The sequence below is a fragment of the Ranitomeya variabilis genome, chromosome 4, assembly GCF_051348905.1.
Source record: "Ranitomeya variabilis isolate aRanVar5 chromosome 4, aRanVar5.hap1, whole genome shotgun sequence".
Lineage (NCBI taxonomy): Eukaryota > Metazoa > Chordata > Amphibia > Anura > Dendrobatidae > Ranitomeya > Ranitomeya variabilis.
The window spans coordinates 598,558,266-598,580,491 of record NC_135235.1 but is presented as its reverse complement, the minus strand read 5'-3'; the positions used below and the strand labels follow the sequence as shown (position 1 = coordinate 598,580,491).

The 22,226-nt window shown below is 43.6% G+C and overlaps 1 protein-coding gene across 1 annotated transcript in view; it reads right to left on the bottom strand.

Moving 5' to 3' along the window:
- KCNG1 (potassium voltage-gated channel modifier subfamily G member 1) overlaps window positions 1-20,366 on the bottom strand; it is a 113,070-nt gene extending 92,704 nt beyond the window's left edge. Inside the window, exon 1 of the mRNA XM_077253217.1 lies at window positions 20,242-20,366. The gene's annotated coding sequence lies outside the window, so the exon portion shown is untranslated. The remainder of the gene's footprint in view (window positions 1-20,241) is intronic.
- Between the last annotated feature and the right edge of the window lie 1,860 nt (window positions 20,367-22,226).

Genomic DNA, 22,226 nt, shown 5'->3' with positions numbered 1-22,226 from the left:
AAGAGCATCTGCCTTCACATTCTTTGAACCTGGCAGGTATGAAACCACGAAATTGAAACGAGAAAAAAATAACGACCAACGAGCCTGTCTAGGATTCAAACGCCTGGCAGACTCAAGGTAAATAAGATTCTTGTGATCAGTCAAGACCACCACGCGATGTTTAGCACCCTCAAGCCAATGACGCCACTCCTCAAATGCCCACTTCATGGCCAAAAGCTCCCGATTACCCACATCATAATTGCGCTCGGCGGGCGAGAATTTTCTAGAGAAGAAAGCACATGGCTTCATCACCGAGCCATTAGAACTTCTCTGTGACAAAACCGCCCCCGCTCCAATCTCGGAAGCATCAACCTCAACCTGAAAAGGAAGTGAAACATCTGGTTGACACAACACAGGAGCAGAAGAAAACCGGCGCTTAAGTTCCCGAAAGGCCTCCACGGCCGCAGGAGACCAATCAGCAACATCAGCACCCTTTTTAGTCAAATCAGTCAAAGGTTTAACAATACTGGAAAAATTAGCAATGAACCGACGATAAAAATTAGCAAACCCCAAGAACTTCTGAAGGCTCTTAACAGATGTAGGTTGTGTCCAGTCACAAATAGCCTGAACCTTAACGGGATCCATCTCAATAGTAGAAGGAGAAAAATGTACCCCAAAAAAGAAATCTTCTGGACTCCGAAGAGACACTTTGAGCCCTTCACAGAGAATTGGCCCGCAGAACCTGAAACACCTTCCTGACCTGTAGAACATGAGACTCCCAGTCATCAGAAAACACCAAAATATCATCCAAATACACAATCATAAACTTATCCAGATATTCACGGAAAATATTGTGCATAAAGGACTGAAAGACTGATGGAGCATTGGAGAGTCCAAAAGGCATTACCAAATACTCAAAATGGCCCTCAGGCGTATTAAATGCGGTTTTCCACTCATCACCCTGTTTTATCCGCACCAGATTATACGCACCACGAAGATCTATCTTAGTGAACCACCTAGCCCCCTTAATGCGAGCAAACAAATCAGTAAATAATGGCAATGGATACTGATATTTGACTGTAATCTTATTCAGAAGGCGATAATCTATACAAGGCCTCAGGGAACCATCTTTTTTTGCCACGAAAAAAAAACCTGCTCCCAGAGGGGACGAAGATGGACGAATATGTCCCTTTTCCAAGGACTCCTTAATATAATTCCGCATAGCAGTATGCTCTGGCAGTGACAGATTAAATAAACGACCCTTAGGGAACTTACTGCCAGGAATCAATTCTATAGCACAGTCACACTCTCTATGAGGAGGGAGCGAATTGAGCTTAGGCTCCTCAAAAACATCCCGATAGTCCGACAAAAACACAGGGACCTCAGAAGGAGTAGATGAAGCGATTGAAATCAGAGGTGCATCATCATGAACCCCCTGACATCCCCAGCTTAGCACAGACATTGTTTTCCAGTCCAGGACAGGATTATGAGTTTGTAACCATGGCAGACCAAGCACTAGTACATCATGTAAATTATACAGTACAAGGAAGCGAATCACCTCCTGATGAACGGGAGTCATGCGCATGGTCACTTGTGTCCAATACTGCGGTTTATTCATAGCCAATGGTGTAGAGTCAATTCCCTTCAGAGGAATAGGAACTTCCAGAGGCTCGAGACTAAAACCGCAGCGTTTAGCAAATGACCAATCCATAAGACTCAGGGCAGCGCCCGAATCCACATAGGCATCGACGGAAATGGAAGACAGTGAAAAAATCAGAGTCACAGACAAAATGAACTTAGACTGCAGAGTATCTATGGCAAAAGATTTATCAACCCTTTCTGTGCGTTTAGAGCATGCTGATATAACATGAGCTGAATCACCACAATAAAAACACAATCCATTTTTCCGCCTATAATTTTGCCGTTCACTTCTGGACTGAATTCTATCACATTGCATAGTCTCAGGTGCCTGTTCAGAAGACACCGCCAACTGGTGCACGGGTTTGCGCTCCCGTAAACGCCGATCAATCTGAATGGCCATAGCCATAGACTCATTCAGACCAGTAGGCGTAGGGAACCCCACCATAATATCCTTAATGGCCTCAGAAAGACCATTTCTGAAGTTTGCAGCCAGGGCGCACTCATTCCACTGAGTAAGCACCGACCATTTCCGAAATTTCTGACAATATATTTCCGCTTCATCATGCCCCTGAGAGAGGGCTAATAAAGCCTTTTCAGCCTGAATCTCTAGGTTATGTTCCTCATAGAGCAATCCCAATGCTAGAAAAAACGCATCCACACTGAGCAATGCAGGATCCCCTGGTGCCAATGCAAATGCCCAATTCTGAGGGTCGCCCCGTAGGAAAGATATAACAATCTTGACCTGTTGAGCAGGGTCTCCAGAGGAGCGAGATTTTAACGAAAGAAACAATTTACAATTGTTCCTGAAGTTCAGGAAGGTAGATCTATCTCCAGAAAAAAACTCTGGAATAGGAATTCTAGGTTCAGACATGGGAGTGTGAACAACAAAATCCTGTATGTTTTGAACCTTTGCCGCGAGATTACTCAGGCTGGAAGCCAAACTCTGGACATCCATGATAAACAGCAAAGATCAGAGCCATTCAAGGGTGAAGAGGAGGTAAGAAGCAGCTAGACAGCAATTAAGGGCTAGGCAGCAAAACTCTGAAGGGAAAAAAAACAACAACAAAAAAACTTTCCCTTGAACACTTCTATTTCTCCTGCTTCAGCCCAAACAATTAACACTTTGTGGGCCGGCTATACTGTCATGAATCCCCAATGGCTAGGGATAGGACAGGACAAGCAAAGTACAATAAATATCGGACGAGCTCTAGGGTGATGGAACCTGGGCTGACCGCTGCCCTACGCCTGACAAACGCAACTAGAGATAGCCAGGGAGCGTGCCTACGTTGGTTCTAGACGCCACGCACCAGCCTAAGAGCTAACTAGTACTGCAGAGAAAACAAGACCTCACTTGCCTCCAGAGGAACGAACCCCAAAAGATATAGTTGCCCCCCACATGTATTGACGGTGAAATGAGAGGAAGGCACACACATAGAGATGATGTATATAGCTTTAGCAAATTGAGGCCCGCTGTAAACTAGAAAGCAGAATGATACAAAAGGGGACTGAGCGGTCAGCAAAAAACCCTAATCAAAAAAACCATCCTGAGATTACAAGAACCCATGTGCCAACTCATGGCACATGGGGAGAACCTCAGTCCACTAGAGCTACCAGCAAGCCTTAAGACATAATAAGCAAGCTGGACAAAAAACCAAACAACTGAAAATCAGCACTTAGCTTATCCTGAAAGATCTGGGAGCAGGTAGGCAGGAACCAAACAGAGCACATCTGAACACATTGATAGCCGGCAAGGGAAATGACAGAAAGGCCAGGTAAAATAGGAAACACCCAGCCTCTGATGGACAGGTGGAAACCAAAGGCCGCAACCCACCAAAGTCACCCAGTACCAGCAGTAACCACCAGAGGGAGCCCACAAACAGAATCCACAACAGGGATTCTTTTTTGTGGCCAAGAAGGACGGGTCTTTGAGACCTTGTATAGACTATCGGCTTCTGAATAAAATCACTGTTAAGTTTCAGTATCCTTTGCCACTATTGTCAGACTTGTTTGCTCGGATTAAGGGTGCCAAGTGGTTCACCAAGATAGATCTTCGTGGTGCGTACAACCTTGTGCGCATTAGGCAGGGAGATGAATGGAAAACTGCATTCAATACGCCCGAAGGTCATTTTGAATACTTGGTGATGCCCTTTGGGCTCTCTAATGCTCCTTCAGTGTTTCAGTCCTTTATGCATGATATCTTCCGGAAGTATCTGGATAAATTTATGATTGTTTATCTGGATGATATTCTGGTTTTCTCGGATGATTGGGATTCTCATGTAAAGCAGGTCAGGATTGTGTTTCAGGTTTTGCGTGATAATGCTTTGTTTGTGAAGGGCTCAAAGTGTCTCTTTGGAGTGCAGAAGGTTTCCTTTTTGGGTTTTATTTTCTCCCCTTCTGCTGTGGAGATGGACCCAGTCAAGGTCCGAGCTGTTCATGATTGGACTCAGCCCACGTCTGTTAAGATTCTTCAGAAGTTCTTGGGGTTTGCTAATTTCTACCGTCGCTTTATCGCTAACTTTTCTAGCGTTGTTAAACCTTTGACGGATATGACCAAGAAAGGTTCTGATGTGGCTAATTGGGCCCCTGCAGCCGTGGAGGCCTTCCAGGAGCTGAAGCGCCGGTTTTCTTCGGCGCCTGTTTTGTGCCAGCCTGATGTCTCACTTCCCTTTCAGGTTGAAGTGGATGCTTCTGAGATCGGTGCTGGGGCTGTTTTGTCGCAGAGAGGCTCTGGTTGCTCTGTGATGAGACCATGTGCTTTTTTCTCTAGGAAGTTTTCGCCTGCTGAGCGGAACTATGATGTTGGTAATCGGGAGTTGTTGGCCATGAAGTGGGCATTTGAGGAGTGGCATCATTGGCTCGAGGGTGCTAAGCATCGTGTGGTGGTCTTGACTGATCACAAAAATCTGATGTATCTCGAGTCTGCTAAGCGCCTGAATCCTAGACAGGCTCGTTGGTCATTGTTTTTCTCTCGTTTTGACTTTGTGGTCTCGTACCTGCCTGGTTCGAAGAATGTTAAGGCTGATGCTCTTTCTAGGAGCTTTGTGCCTGACTCTCCTGGAGTCTCGGAGCCAGCTGGTATTCTTAAAGAGGGAGTTATCGTGTCGGCCATATCTCCTGATTTGCGACGTGTGTTGCAGAGATTTCAGGCTGGTAGACCTGACTGTTTGTTCCTGATAAATGGACCAGCAAAGTCATTTCCGAGGTTCATTCCTCGGTGTTGGCAGGGCATCCGGGAATTTTTGGTACCCGAGATTTGGTGGCTAGGTCCTTTTGGTGGCCTTCCTTGTCACGGGATGTGCGGTCATTTGTGCAGTCCTGTGGGACTTGTGCTCGGGCTAAGCCTTGTTGTTCTCGTGCTAGCGGGTTGCTTCTGCCCTTGCCCGTCCCGAAGAGGCCTTGGACACACATTTCCATGGATTTCATTTCTGATCTTCCGGTGTCTCAAGGAATGTCTGTCATCTGGGTGGTGTGTGATCGTTTTTCCAAGATGGTCCATTTGGTACCCTTGCCTAAGTTGCCTTCCTCTTCCGATCTGGTTCCTTTGTTTTTTCAGAATGTGGTTCGTTTACACGGCATTCCGGAGAATATCGTGTCCGACAGAGGATCCCAGTTTGTGTCCAGATTCTGGCGATCTTTTTGTGCTAAAATGGGCATTGATTTGTCGTTTTCATCTGCCTTCCATCCTCAGACTAATGGTCAAACGGAGCGAACTAATCAGACACTGGAGGCTTATTTGAGATGTTTTGTTTCTGCGGACCAGGATGATTGGGTGACCTTCTTGCCATTGGCGGAGTTTGCCCTTAATAATCGGGCTAGTTCCGTTACTTTGGTTTCGCCATTCTTCTGCAACTCTGGTTTTCATCCTCGTTTCTCCTCGGGTCATGTTGAGTCTTCTGACTGTCCTGGGGTGGATTCCGTGGTGGATAGGTTGCAGCGGATTTGGAATCATGTGGTGGACAACTTGAAGTTGTCACAGGAGAAGGCTCAGCGTTTTGCCAACCGCCGCCGCGGTGTGGACCCCCGTCTTCGTGTTGGGGATTTGGTTTGGTTGTCTTCTCGGTATGTCCCTCTGAAGGTTTCCTCTCCTAAGTTTAAGCCTCGCTTTATTGGTACTTATAAAATTTTGGAAGTTCTTAACCCGGTTTCTTTGCGTTTGGATCTTCCGGTGTCGTTTGCCATTCACAACGTGTTCCATAGGTCTTTGTTGCGGTGGTATGTTGTGCCTGTGGTTCCTGCTGTTGAGCCTCCTGCTCCGGTGTTGGTTGAGGGCGAGTTGGAGTACGTGGTGGAGAAGATCTTGGATTCTCGTCTCTCTAGACGGAGGCTCCAGTGTTTGGTCAAATGGAAGGGCTATGGTCAGGAGGATAATTCCTGGGTGGCCGCCTCTGATGTTCATGCGGCCGATTTGGTTTGTGCCTTCCACGCTGCTCATCCTGGTCGCCCTGGTGGTCTTGGTGAGGGTCCGGTGACCCCTCCTTAAAGGGGGGCTACTGTTGTGAACTATACTTCTTGGCTCCCTCTTGTGGTCACTAGTGATTTGGCACTTGGATTGTCTTTTACCAGGTTGGTACTCACCTGCTTCGTTAGGTCTGGGGTGTTGCTATTTAAACTTCCTGGATTCTCAGTCCAGTGCCTGGCATCGTTGTAATCAGTTCATTTCTGTTTGCTCCTGTCTTCAGGTCCTGGTTCCTTGCAAGATAAGCTAAGTCCTGCTTTCTTATTTTTGTTATTTTGCTTTGTTCATATTTTTGTCCAGCTTGTATAAAATGTGATTCCTGATATTGCTGGAAGCTCTAGGGGGCTGATATTCTCCCCCCTCACCGTTAGTCGGTTTGGGGGTTCTTGGATATTCAGCGTGGATATTTTGCAGGGTTTTTTGCTGACCATATAAGTCATCTTACTATTTTCTGCTATTAGTCAGTGGGCCTCTCTTTGCTAAAATCTAGCTCATTCTTACGTTTGTCTTTTCTTCTTACCTCACCGTTATTATTTGTTGGGGGCTTGTATTACTTTGGGGTCTTTTCTCTGGAGGCAAGAGAGGTCTTATTTTCCCTGATAGGGTTAGTTAGTTCTCCGGCTGGCGCGAGACGTCTAGGATCAACGTAGGCACGTTCCCCGGCTACTGTTAGTGTTTGCGCTAGGATCAGGTATATGGTCAGCCTAGTTACCACGTCCCTATGAGCTGGTATTTATGTTTCCAGACTTTGCTTTTATCTCTGAGATCCCTTGCCATTGGGATCATAACACATGACCGCCCCAGCTCTCACGGCATCTGCAACCCTCCCGTCTTATAGGCAATGCAGTACCTCCTTTTTATATCACCGCCCCACCCACCTGCCCTTCTGTTGCATCTTCTGACCGCAATGGAAGTCAGGCCAGCAGCAGTGCATCCTCGGTTCAGACACCAGACATAAATGTTGCACACTGCCCAACTATGCACAGACTGTTGCAGCTAGTGCACAAAATATAAATAACACTGGTGCTATGTCACCCCCTACACAAATTCTCCTCTGAATTTACCCAGTGTGAGTACAGTGCCCGCTAGCGGTCCCTTTATGCCATCTACAACCACTGCTCACGTGGCCGGTGCTGGATCCCCAGCCCTGACTTCGTATCATCACGGGTGCGACAACATGATCGCCAAGTCTCCATCTCTGTTGTCATCATACAGTCCCGATCGGAAGCGTCACTCTGTTAGAGCACATAGCAGAAGGAGCAGGCATTCATAACGCCGCTCTAGATCCTCCAGGTGTAGCCATTAATCCAGATCCTCACAATGGCGATCACCTTCGTCCTCAGACGGGTCGTTCGATGCATCCATTATTCCACGTAAGAGGTGGTGTTATAGGTCCAGGCGTCATTGCAGATCACCTGGAATCTCCTGCCTATTCTGAAGTGGTTGTTCCTGCATAGGCTGTTCTGGTTCATCCCGTTCCGTTGGCTCCATAAGGTATTGGTGAGTACCAGTATTTGGGGGTTGGGGTGATGGTGTGAGAGTACTTCAAGCTCTTAAAGCACTTTTGGCTCAGGGTACTAATCTTCCCCTGGGTCAAAAGATTTTGGTTAACCCTCTTTTATTAAACCAAAATCCTTAAAAAGACCTCGTGCCACGCGCTAGCATACACAAGGACATCTTTTTCTGAGGTATTTCTCCACTCAGATCTAATTTAGATGAAGAAACTGTTAACAAAATTTGGTTTAACAATTATGTCTACATTTGGTCCCTCGTGTCAACTGACCAACATACAGTTAATAAAGAACGACCTGCAGATAGACCTTTCGAGCGTAAACCGAAAGTCGTAAAAACAATGAATAATTGGCTGCAGGCATTTTTTGTTATGAGCCAAAAGCACCCAGAGCGGTGTTCAGAAATGTTTATTTATAATTCTTATAAGGCTCATGGTGGAAAGGCCTGGTGGCGCTATGAAGAGGAGTTTAGGAAGCGTTTAGCCTTACAGCCTCATTTGGATTGGGGAGTAAAAGCTATGGATACTTGGATCCGCATCATGTATGATCCTGTCAAACTAATCTCATCAGTTTATATAAGGAGGTAATTCCCAGACGGGACTATGGTAAGTCCATGGATGTTGTCTATCAGGACTTTTCAACGGCATTTGATACAGAGCCTCATAAAAGGTTGGCACATAAAATGAGAGCAATGGCACTACAAGAAAATATGTGTAATTGGGTTAACAACTGGCAGAGTGAAAGAAAACAGGGTCATTATTAAGTAGAACACACTCTGTTTAGGTTACAGATAACAGTGGGATCAGTATTGGGTCCTCTTCTTTTTAACTTATTTATTAATGACCTTGTAAAGAATAAAATGTCAATATTTTCTGGTAATACTACACTTTTTAAGGTAATCACCACAGAGGAGGATAATTTAATATTGCAGAAGAAATTTTTCCTCTAATATAGTGCAATTAGCATCTGCCTCATGAGGTTTTTGCCTTCCTTTGGATCAATACGTAAGGTTATAGGTTGAACTTGATGGACTTATGACTACTTGCAACCATAAAAACTATAAATTAAACTAATGTGCATTCGGGCCATAAGGATACATTCATATAAATTTTACCAATATGCTGGCTTTATGTGCCACACACCGGAGCCATCCATCAAATGTATATGTAATGGAATACTACCAAGTCCTGGCACAATCCTATAATGAAAGCATTTGAAGTGATGAGAACCAGACCTAAGATAGCAATGCATAGCATAGAATAAATGTTCAGTGAAAGTGTTAATATCTGGATCCCTGATGTTTTAAAGTAGTGAAGGGGTAATTTTCTAGTATACTTGTTGTTCTAGGGCCATGAAGGAATATATTTTAGGATCCTTGGTATAATAGGGAAGTATATGGGTTAAGTCAGAATTTCTTATGTTCTTGGGCAGTGAAGGGAGTGATGTCAGTATGCCTGGTGGTCTAGGAAATTGAAGGAAGTAATATCAGTATGCCTGGTGGTCTAGGGCAGTGAAAGAGGTAATGTCAGTTAATGTAAATGCACTGTTTCTCACATTAAACGTATGGAGAAGATACATTTCAGAAAAATTGCACTTTGAATTCAAAGCAACCACTGACTTAACCTTCATTCCTGGTAGTTTAGGGAAGTGAAAGGAGTAATGTCAGTATACCTGATGGTCTAGGGAAGTGAAGGAGGTAATGTCAGTATGCCTGGTGGTCTAGGGAAGTGAAGGGAGTAATGTCAGTATGCCTGGTGGTCTAGGGCAATGAAGTGGTGATGTCAGTATGCCTGGTGATTTTCAGTGCCCTGTGAAGAGATTAATTTTAGGATCTCTGGTAAAGTATGGCAGTAAATGGGTTAATGTGAGAATTCCTGGAAGTCTAGGGCAGTCAAGGTGTTACTTGAAATTATGGATCCCTTATGGTCCAATGCAGTTAAAGGATTATTAGAACTCCTGGTAAAGAGCAGTCATAGGGATAAATTTTCATATCTGTGCTCCAAGGGATTACGCACTTCTCCAAGCTCCAGCAAGAAGCTGAATGAACACTGATACATTACCTTGAAAAAGTATTCATTTCCCGTTAACTTTTCCACATTTTTTCTCTTTTTCCTAAAAAAATTGGCATATTGGCATAAAAGCTTTGAAAAGTAGCAACATTCTTGTGAAATACAGAGTTGAGCAAAAATGTTGCGACTTTTGTTGTTTGAACACCGGTATGAATCAGTTCAACAAAAATGGGTAGAACTATACAGCCTGCCATCTAGCAGAGACACTGAGCTGTGTGTGCTTGCTCAGCTCTGTGTCCCGCAGTGAACTCCTTTCACCTCACTTATGTCAACACAACCGTGAGAAAGTTCTCATGGTCACAGTGCCATCAGAAAGGTCCTGGGAGTTCACAGCCAATAAACTCAGTTCAACTCATTGACGTCGCTTGCAATGACTTCAGACACTGAGCAGCGTTAGCACACGCTGCTCAGTGTCTATGCTGGATGGCAGGCTGTATAGTTGCATCATACAACAATGCAGCCTGCCATCTAGATGTAGCAGAGCTAGACCCGTTGCGGAACAAATAGATAATTATCTTCTCAGCAGACAGGTTAGAAATATTGTTTATTATTTTAATTCAGTTACAGGAGACATTGGCTTCTGTGGACTGGGTGAGGTCGTACGTATGACTTAATTTAGATTGATTAAATAAGTCTGTCATTCTTTCAATTAAAGGGTTTTATTCTGGATAAATGAGTTTTTTTAATCAATATCACTATGGGGTTAGTAATGGGGCATCTTATAAACGACTCTCCATTACTAACTTCTGGGATTGATATCACCGGACAAAACAAAGGTGACATCAACCTCCCAAACTATCACCCCACTTGCCACCGCACTAAGACAAGTGGGAAGAGCCAGGCCTTTTTTGGGAAGGCTGCGGTCTACTGGGGGAGCAATATCCATGGCCCCTTACCAGCCTGAGAATACCAACCCCAGCTGTCTGCTTTTGCTTGGCTGGTTGTCAAAATGGGGGGACCCATGCCGTTTTTTAATGACTTATTTAAATAATTAAAAAATATATATGTGGGGACCCCTCTATTCTTGATAACAAGCCTTGCTAAAGCTGACAGCTGAGGGTTGCAGCCCACAGCTGTCAGTTTTGCTTGGCTGGTTATCAAAAATAAAGGGGAACCCCACATCATTTTTATAATATACAGTGTGTCCGTAAAGTCATGGTGCACTTTTGACCAGTCACTGGAAAGCAACAAAAAAATGATAGAAATGTGAAATCTGCTCCTAATAAAAGAAAAACTCTCCCAGTTTCATACATATTTAGTGCAGTTCGATGTGGGCTCCATTTGTTGCCCTACACACATCGAAACGATAGCGTAAGCTTGTGGTGGAAACACAGTACAAGGCTGAAAGAGCCCTTAGAGAAAACTCAATGATTTATCAAACTTTAGCCAAATTTTGCCTATTTTTAGAAAAAATGCTTAGGAATCTGAACACGAATCAGAATGTGCTATGTTTGTGCAGAATTTGAGATTAACGAACGTTTTCCGAACAAATTTGCTCATCTCTAGTAAGCACTGTTGCTTTGCAGTGCTGGTATCCTGGGTTCAAATCGAACCATGGACCACATCTAGTTTGTATGTTCTCTCTGTGTTTGCGTGGGTTTTCGTTCACACTTCAAAGACATACTGATAGGGAATTTAGATTGTGAACCCCATTGGGGAAAGTGATGATAATGTATGTACAGTGCTGAGGAATATGACAGCGCTATAGACTAAAGCATAATAATTCATTTCTGGTGTGGGACCACTGGTTTGCTCATTTTTTGTTATGAACTCCTCTGTCCAGACAGCACACACCTGGCTACTCTGCACTGACTGCTCAGGTAAATGCAAAACAAGCCTGTGCATGAGATTATATTTTATAAAGTCAAATGAGATGGAAATGTGTATCTTTACAGGAGTAGATGATCCGGAGTGACGCACAGTGATAAAATGATACTCATTCATGCTTCAGATCAGAGACCAGCTTCACATCGCTGGAATCAATCACAAACAATTACTGACAAAAAGTGCTCACAATGACCCAGGAGTTTAAGTACATATAGCTAGGTGTTCGTATGAATGTGATAATCAAACCTGACATTGGTTGGAAGTAGAAAATATAACAAATTATTCCAAGATATTTAGTTTTGTAAATTGAATTGGCACACTCTGTGCCTCATTCACACATCATCATTTTACACGTATGAGAAAAATGGACAGATTATTTTTATGAGACTTTGATCAGTGTTATCCATTTTTCTCGAACAAGGAGAAAAAAAATGAGAATCTGCCTCCAGAGATTAACATAGTAACATCGTTAGCAAGGCCGAAAAAAGACATTTGTGCATCCAGTTCAGCCTATATTCCGTCAGAATAAACCCCCAGATCTACGTCCTTCTAAAGAACCTAATAACTGTTATTAAATGAAAGGGGCGTTACCAGTGTGAGACATGTAATGACTGACAGTCTGCTCTCCTGATCTACATATCTCACACTGTTAACGCCTCCTTTAATTTAAAATAAGCTCTGGAGATCAGTGGTTTTGTCTGGAATAAGACATCAGATTGTAGATATTGAAATATCATTTTATTCAACTTTCTATGACCTATTGTCCACATATACAGCTTAGGAGGGCTGATCCTACTGGCAGATTCCTTTTAAAGGTTGTGTATGTAGGGAAATTAGATTGGTGATAATGTCTGTAAAGCACTGTGGAATATGTTGGTGCTATATAAGCTAGTATAATAAAATTGAGTATTGCATGAAATTTTGCAAATAAATGAAACATGAGCATAATTATAATGCACTACAGTGAATGCTGCTCAATATAGCTTTTATACTGTCAGATGAGCTCTCTGATGGCTCTTCTGCAAACTTTCTATTACCTCTACTATGGCTAATCTATAATTATTATTTTATTTTTTTTAATTTGAGCTTAGATTAAGTTTAGTTAACATCATGGAAGGGTTGCAGAGAGAGCTGTCACTAGCACATCTGATGATTGAGCAACCTACTATATAGTATATTACAAGCAAGGTCAACTTGCTAAATGGTAAAAAATGCTTAAAAGACCACTCCAGCATGTTTTTTTAATTGCCTCTTCTGTTAGATATCAGTAATAAGCACATACTATACACACATAGCTAATAACTAATTTATGGTGCAATAAAAAAAATGCTGTAGTGGTAATTTAATGATAACCAATAACAAATATCTTATTTTTGCAAAAGTACATGCAAAGCCATTTTAACCCCTTAGTGACCGAGCCAATTTTGATCTTAATGACCAGGCCAATTTTTACATTTCTGACCACTGTCACTTTATGAGGTTACAGCTCTGGAACGCTTCAATGGATTTCACTAATTCTGAGACTGTTTTTTCGTGACATATTGTACTTCATGTTAGTGGTAAAATTTCTTCGATATGACTTGCGTTTATTTATGGAAAAAAAATGGAAATTTTGCAACAATTTTGAAAATTTTAAAATTCTATTTTTGTGCCCTTAAATCATAGAGTCGTGTCACACAAAATAACGTGTCACACAAAATAACATTTCCCACAAGTGACCTTTACATCAGCACAATTTTGGAAATATAATTTTTTTCTTTGTTAGGAAGTTATAAAGGTTAAAAGTAGACCAGTGATTTCTCATTTTGCATTATTTTTAGGGACCACCTCACATTTGAAGTGACTTTGGGGGAGTCAGTATGAGAGAAAATACGTGACACCATTCTAAAAACTGCAGCCCTCAAAGTGCGCAAAACCGCATTCAAGAAGCTTATTAACCCTTCAGGTGCTTCATGAGAGCTAAAGCAATGTGGAAGGAAAAAAATTAACATTTAACTTTTTTCACAAAAAATTTACTTTAGATCCAAACTTTTTTATTTTCACAAGGGTATCAGAAGAAAATGGCCATAAAATTTGTAGTTCATTTTCTGCTGACTACGCCGATACCCCGTAAGTGGGGGAAAGCCACTGTTTGGGCAAATGGCAGGGCTCAGAAGGGAGTAAGCACCGTTTGATTTTTTAAATGCAAAATTGGCTGGAATTGATAGTGGGAATCCTGTCGCATTTGGAGACCTCCTGATGTGCCTAAACAGTGGAAACCCCCCTTATTCTAACCCAACCCTAACACAGCCCTAACCACAACACCACAACTGTAACCCCAACACAACCGTAACTCCAACACAACTGTAACTCCAACACAACCGTAACTCTAACACAGCCATAACCACAACACAACCGTAACCTCAACACAACCCTAACCCCAACCGTAGCCCCAACCCTAACCATAACTGGAAAGAAAGAAAAAAAATACAATCTTTTTATTTTATTATTTTTATCTAACTAATGGGGTGACAAAGAGGGGTTTGATTTACTATTGTGTTTATTTTGATCACCGTGATAGGGTCTATGACTGTAATCAAAACGAACCAATAGGAAAAATCTCCTACTGTTGCCAGCTGATCTCAGCACGTGCACTGCGCATGCGCTCGATATTTTCTTCCAGGAAGATGAGGCGGAGGGCCGGGAGATGGAGCAGGAGGGTCCAGGGATGGCGGAGGTACCAGGGGGCTCGGTGGACCCCATTTTTCTTTCCTCTGTGTGATAGATCATATCAGAGGAGAAAGAAATGAATTGTAAATCGTACTTTATTTGTGATTGCCATTATTTGGTGAATAACGGTGATCACAATACTGAGGATGGCAAAAACCAACCCGAATCATGTTCTCCGTGGTCTCGACTATCCCCGTTAACCGAGACCTTGGAGATATTCCAACACTGCGGGGCGCTATACACTTATTTCTCAGCGCCGTTAAAAAGTGGCGCTGAGGAATGAGGCCTCTTAACTGTCGCCATTAAAAGGCGTATCAGCGGTTGTTAAGGGGTTAATACCAAGTGTACAAGGGTGTTACTCATTTCTATAGTGCTGTGACGAGCATGCCTGTGTATGGGTGGTTGGAAGGTAGAACTGTAGGCCAAATGACTGATCAACTGACAGCTATTTAAAGAAGTCTCAGTAATTTTTTCCTTAAATCCTTCTAATTATTTATGTGATATACAGCTTTGGCAAAAATTAAGAGACTACTGCAAAATGTTCAGTTTGTCTGATTTTTCTCTTTATAGGTATATTTTTGAGTAAAATGTAAATTATTCATTTATTCTATAAACTTCTGACAACATGTCTCCGAATTTCCAAGCAATAAATTTTGTATTTTTTTTTTCTGAAAAGAAGAAATTAAAAAAAAACAAAGCAGTGCTTTCAGACCTCAAATAATGCAAAGAAAACAAGTTCATAATCATTTAGAAACAAAAATACTAATGCTTTAACTCAGGAAGAGTTCAGAAATCAATATTTTGAGGAATAGCCATGATTTTTAATGACAGCTTTCATGGGTCTTGGCATGTTTTCCACCAGTCTTTCACACTGCTTCTGGCGCAAAAATTTAAAGCAGTTCTTCTTTGTTTGATGGCTTGTGACTATCCATCTTCGTCTTGATTACATTCCAGAGGTTTTCAATGGGTTCGGGTCGGAGACCATGATGGGTTTTTATGTGGTGGTCTCTTAATTTTTGCCAGAGCTGTATAACGGTGGTTGGTGTTGACCCACTGCACCACGTGTTAGGCTTACCCTAGAGGGGCATGACTGAGTGTCTACCAGATCTTTACTTAGGCCTCTGATGGTGGCGATAGGCTTTTTTCCCCCACACTCCATTCCGGCCTTATTATGGTCCTTTATGGCGTTTATGCCATTTTTTGCTCCCGGGCCTAGTAGCCTTTTTCTCCTCTCCCTCCCTATATCTGCCTTACTATATGGGCCTTATGCATTTTGGACTTTACATCTTCTGACCTTCCTGACCACATATGACGGTATATTACTGCCACTCCTAGATACCTTCTGGATTACTTACCAGGTTGTATGATGACAATACATAGGTGTAATTAATTGTGGTCTGGGGCAGGACTGTCTTGCAAGTTGACCTTATGAGGGATAGATGTTACTATTGTTATTCTTTCCACCTTATATATGATATTATGGTGTTATGTGGGCTTAATCCCTATGGAGTGACCTGGCACACATGATAAATTGATAATTGGCATTTACATTATCCAGGAATGGGGATGTGTTTTGTATATATGCTTGTTTTTTAATTGTTTTTACATATTTTCTATGATGTTAAATAAAGGTTTGTTATTACTCTTCTACCTTATGTGGTTGTGCAGCTCTTTTCTTTAGTCCAACCTTTTTCTTCTCTTTTTGTCATTATACATGCGGACTAAGCTTTGCACCCCCTCCATTATATAAACATAACCAGAGTGCACCCTTTTCTATATATAAAGGCTGCACTGCCGTTAGACACCCGGGGCCTGCAGCAGCTGACCAGAGGGTCAAAGACACGGGTACGAGGTACAGGAGGGAGAGACGGAAGCGTATTGAGATGGTCCGAGTTAGGGGCAAGCAGCATGGGTTCATAATACAAAGCCGGAGTCAGGGATGGAGAAGTCACACTGAGCTGGTAAGCAGACTGGGTCGATATATATATATACATATTGTCTTAGCCAGTCTGTTTTCAGGTTCGATGGGTCAGAAGAGGACTGTAGCATCCTAGAAACCAGGGAAGACGGCGATCAGTAAGTATTTTAACAAAGTTGCACAACATCACATACATAATTAGGAGGGTTTAGGGAAAATAATACTGAGAGTTTTTCTTTCTGATAGAAAGCAAGCTTTAGTCCAACTCAGCTTCCTGTTAGGGATGCTTTAGAGAGATTAAACCTCTCTGCTGCAAGTGTTGTTCTCAGTGAATCTTGTCTCTACATGTTTTGTAAGTTGCTGCAAACTTTGTGACTTTTACATTATATGAGAACCCATCTATCTATATATATAATTGTCTAAGGGTTTTTCCGTCTGTCTGTCTGTCTGTCTGTCTGTCTGTCTGTCCTGGAAATCCTGCGTCTCTGATTGGTCGAGGCCACCAGGCCTCGACCAATCAGCGACGGGCACAGCATGGCGATGATGATGTCATAATGGAAATCCCGCGTCTCTGATTGGTCGAGGCCGCCAGGCCTCGACCAATCAGCGACGGGCACAGCATGGCGACGATGATGTCATAAAGGTTGCCTCGACCAATCAGCGACGGGCACAGTCTGCCGCGAATTCGCCTCGACCAATCAGTGACGGGCACAGTATCGACGTAGATGTCATAATGGTTGCCATGGCGACGATGATGTCATAAAGGTTGCCTCGACCAATCAGCGACGGGCACAGTCTGCCGTGAATTCTGGAATCATCATTGTCCATATACTACGGGGACATGCATATTCTAGAATACCCGATGCGTTAGAATCGGGCCACAGTCTAGTATATATATAATTGTCTAAGGGTTTTTCTGTCTGTCTGTCTGTCCTGGAAATCCCGCGTCTCTGATTGGTCGAGGCCGCCAGGCCTCGACCAATCAGCGACGGGCACAGCATGGCGACGATGATGTCATAAAGGTTGCCTCGACCAATCAGCGACGGGCACAGTCTGCCGCGAATTCGCCTCGACCAATCAGCGACGGGCACAGTATCGACGTAGATGTCATAATGGTTGCCATGGCGACGATGATGTCATAAAGGTTGCCTCGACCAATCAGCGACGGGCACAGTCTGCCGCGAATTCTGGAATCATCATTGTCCATATACTATGGGGACATGCATATTCTAGAATACCCGATGCGTTAGAATCGGGCCACAATCTAGTATTTCTATAAGTGTCCTTTATCACACTATACAATCACAGTGTTAATATAGTCTTCCACTATACAGTCCTAGTATCTACACAGTCTTCCACTATACAATCCTAGAAGCCATACATTCCTCCATACAGTCCTCCAATATACAGAACTAGCATCCATTCAGTCCTCCACTATATAGCATTATTATCCATACAGTCCTTCACTATACAACTCTAGTATTCACACAGTCCTCCAATATACTTTATAATGTCCATACAGCCCTCCCAATATACAATCCTGGCATCCATGCAGTCCTTCAATATACAGGCCTATTATCCATACAAACCTCCATACAATCTCCCACCATACAGTCATATCATCCACACAGTTCTACAATATACATTCCTAGTATCCATTCAGTCCTTCACTAAACAATCCTATTTTTCCATACAGTCCTCCAATCATCCACCATGCAATTCAAACATCCATATAGTCCTCCAATATACATTGTTTTTATCTATACAGTCCTGCAATATACAGTTCTAGTATCCATACAATCCTCCATTATACACACTCAATATTCATAGAGTCAGCCTCTATATAATACTAGTATCCGCTATGTGCTCCTAGTATCCATACAGTTCTCTGCTATACAATCCTAGTTTCCATACAGTCCTCCAATATACAATCGTTGTATTCATACAGTCCTCCTGCACTTTATAATACCACTTTATTAAAGTCTCACTGACTTCCCAGGTTGTAACTATATAATCCCAGTGTCGCTTCATTTTACTGTACTATATTACCCTGGAGTATCTCCAGCACTAAAGTATATAATTCCAATATCCTTCTAGTGCTTCTCTACAAACCTTCCTGGATTATACCATTCAAAAGGCAATCCCAGTATTCTTCTTTACCGTCGGTGTCCTGGATTGGAGTCCTACCAAAGGCAGCATCTGTATAGAGTTTGTATGTTCTCCTAATGTTTATATTAGTTTCCTACAGGTTCCCTCGTTTCCGTTCACACTCAGAAACATATTGGTGGGTTTACTGGCATCCTATGAAACTAATGTTTATATTAGTTTCCTACAGGTTCCCTCGTTTCCGTTCACACTCAGAAACATATTGGTGGGTTTACTGGCATCCTATGAAACTGATTCTAGTGTAAGGAGGTATGAGATGGGGGGAAAAGCTTGTGTGCACCAATAGGGACCAGTGATGGCAATCTCTACAATGCTATGGATCATGTTGGTGCTATATAAACAACAAGATAACTGTTAATCCCAGTACTAAACTATGCAATCCCGGTATAATCCAAGTACTTCATTATACATTATCAGTTAAATCCAAGCACTTCAGTGTTCAGTCCAAAGATTACATTATGCATTCCCAGTTTTTCCCCAGTACAATCCCATTATGATCCCAGTACTCCATGATACAATCTCAGTATTACAGTATACAATTCTAATGTGATCCCATTTTTCACTATGCAATGCCCAGTACTTTACAATCACAGGATTGAAATATACAATCCCAGTAAAATCTCAGGATTGCACTGAATGCTTCTAGTACTTCACTATACAATCCCAGTACTTTACTATCTGATCCCAGTATTGCATTATATGATCCCAGTATACAGGTGGCTCAGTGGTTAGCACTGCAGCCTTGCAGCGCTGGAGTCCTGGGTTCATATCCCATCAAGGACAGATGCAAGGAGTTTGTATGTTCTCGTGGGTTTCCTCCGGGTTCTCTGCTTTCCTTCCACACTCCAAAGACATACTGATAGGGAATTCAGATTGTGAGCCCCATCGGGGACAGAAATGATAATGTGTGTAAAGCGCTGTGGAATATGTTAGCGATATATAAAGATTATTTTATTATTATTATTCACTACACAATCCCAGTATAGCAATACACAATCCCAGTACTTTACTATTTGATCCCAGTATTGCATTATACGATCCCAGTATTCACTACACAATCCCAGTATAGCAATACACAATCCCAGTACTTTACTATTTGATCCCAGTATTGCATTATACAATCCCAGTATTCACTACACAATCCCAGTATAGCAATATACAATCCCAGTACTTTACTATTTGATCCCAGTATTGCATTATACGATCCCAGCATTCACTACACAATCCCAGTATAGCAATACACAATCCCAGTACTTTACTATTTGATCCCAGTATTGCATTATACGATCCCAGCATTCACTACACAATCCCAGTATAGCAATACACAATCCCAGTACTTTACCATTTGATCCCAGTATTGCATTATATGTTTGCATTATACAATCCCTATATAATCCCAGTATTGCACCATGTGTTTCTAGTACTTTACTATACAATACCAGTATGATCCCTGGTCTTCACTGTCCAATCCCAGTATAAAACTCTCCCAGTCTCACACCCTTGAATCTCTATATGGCAGGACATAGGAGGCATCTGCTAGAGATTTGCCAGTGATTTTGTGCCATATCGGATGACCTGTCTGTAAGTTTTTTCCATTTGTTTGGCGTGGCAGCCCTGGGATGGGCACCAGTGTCACCAGTATCACCATTTCACCCTTTCCTCTCTCAGTTACAGTGTTGCTGCTTTGAGGACAAAGTCACCTTCCGGCGATAGAGACTGTGTATTACACAGCAACGACCTGTCCCTGGCACCACACTGCTGCTAGGTGCCAACTTGGCACTAAAGTTCCCATGCAACCCTGCCAGCCCCCCATGCCCCTGCACCTCACTTGTACATAAGTTGATGCCCCCAGACCACCTGCATTTATCGCCTGGCATCCCATGGTACAGCTAATCTGGGCTACTCCTTGCCCCAAGTTAGCAGGCGAGCTACATCAGAGCAACACGTGTCCACAGCCGAACTTACTTCTCAGGACTGGCAGCTCCTGATGCCAGCGGCTGCGGGTGGCGGTGCCAGGGAGGCTGCAGCACACATTGCCCGTGCGCCCAGTGCAGGTGGTTGCAGGGAAGGCGATGCTAGCAGTGCCGGAGCCAGGGCTCTGTGAGACTGAGGAGAGGGAGGAGGCTCCATCACTGAGCTCCGAGGAGGGGCCTGAGCAGAAGAAAACGGCGAGGTGATAAAAGTCCCCCAGCAAAAGAGGAGCTGATAGAACCGGACCGTGCACATGTGTCCTGTGTGTGCCGCATTGCATACTGTGTGTGTTCACTGACGGCAGCAGTCCCACTGCACTGACTAATGGTCACACTCACACTGTGCTGACTGATGGCTGTCACTCACACTGCACTGTGCTGACTGATGGCTGTCACTCACACTGTACTGTGCTGACTGATGGCTGTCACTCACACCACTGTGCTGACTGATGGCTGTCACTCACACTACACTGTGCTGACTGATGGCTGTCACTCACACTACACTGTGCTGACTGATGGCTGTCACTCACACTGCACTGTTCTGACTGATGGCTGTCACTCACACTGCTCTGTGCTGACTGATGGCTGTCACTCACACTGCACTGTGCTGACTGATGGCTGTCACTCACACTGCTCTGTGCTGACTGATGGCTGTCACTCACACTGCACTGTGCTGACTGATGGCTGTCACTCACACTGCACTGTGCTGACTGATGGCTGTCACTCACACTGCTCTGTGCTGACTGATGGCTGTCACTCACACTGCACTGTGCTGACTGATGGCTGTCACTCACACTGCACTGTGCTGACTGATGGCTGTCACTCACACTGCACTGTGCTGACTGATGGCTGTCACTCACACTGCACTGTGCTGACTGATGGCTGTCACTCACACTGCACTGTGCTGACTGATGGCTGTCACTCACACCACTGTGCTGACTGATGGCTGTCACTCACACTGCACTGTGCTGACTGATGGCTGTCACTCACACTGCTCTGTGCTGACTGATGGCTGTCACTCACACTGCACTGTGCTGACTGATGGCTGTCACTCACACTGCACTGTGCTGACTGATGGCTTTCACACTGCACTGTGCTGACTGATGGCTGTCGCTCACACTGCACTGTGCTGACTGATGGCTGTCACTCACACTGCACTGTGCTGACTGATGGCTGTCACTCACACTGCACTGTTCAGAATCATGGTTGTCACTCAGACTGTACTGTGCTGACTGATGGCTGCCACTCACACTGTACTGTTCAGAATTATGGTTGTCACTCACACTGTGCTGCCTGATGGCTGTTACTCAACCTGTGATGGCTGTCACTCACACTGTGTTGACCGATGGCTGTCACTACCATAACTGAAGGCTGTCACTCACACTACCATGACTGATGGTGGTCACTTACACTGTGCTATATGATGACTGTCAATCACACTACCATGACTGATGGTGGTCACTCACACTGTGCTGACTGATGGCTGTCACACTGCACTGTGCTGGCTAATTGCTGTCACTTACACTGCACTGTGCTGACTGATGGCTGTCACTCACACAGCACTGTTCTGACTGATGGCTGTCACTCACACTGTACTGTTCAGAATTATAGTTTCACTCACACTGCACTGTGCTGACTGATGGCTGTCACTCACACTGCACTGTTCAGAATGATGGTTGTCACTCACACTGTACTGTTCAGAATGATAGTTGTCACTCACACTGCACTGTGCTGACTGATGGCTGTCACTCACACTGTACTGTTCAGAATGATAGTTGTCACTCACACTGCACTGTGCTGACTGATGGCTGTCACTCACACTGTACTGTTCAGAATCATGGTTGTCACTCAGACTGTACTGTGCTGACTGATGGCTGTCACTCACACTGTACTGTTCAGAATGATGGCTGTCACTCACACTGTACAGTTCAGAATGATGGTTGTCACTCACACTGCACTGTTCTGACTGATGGCTGTCAC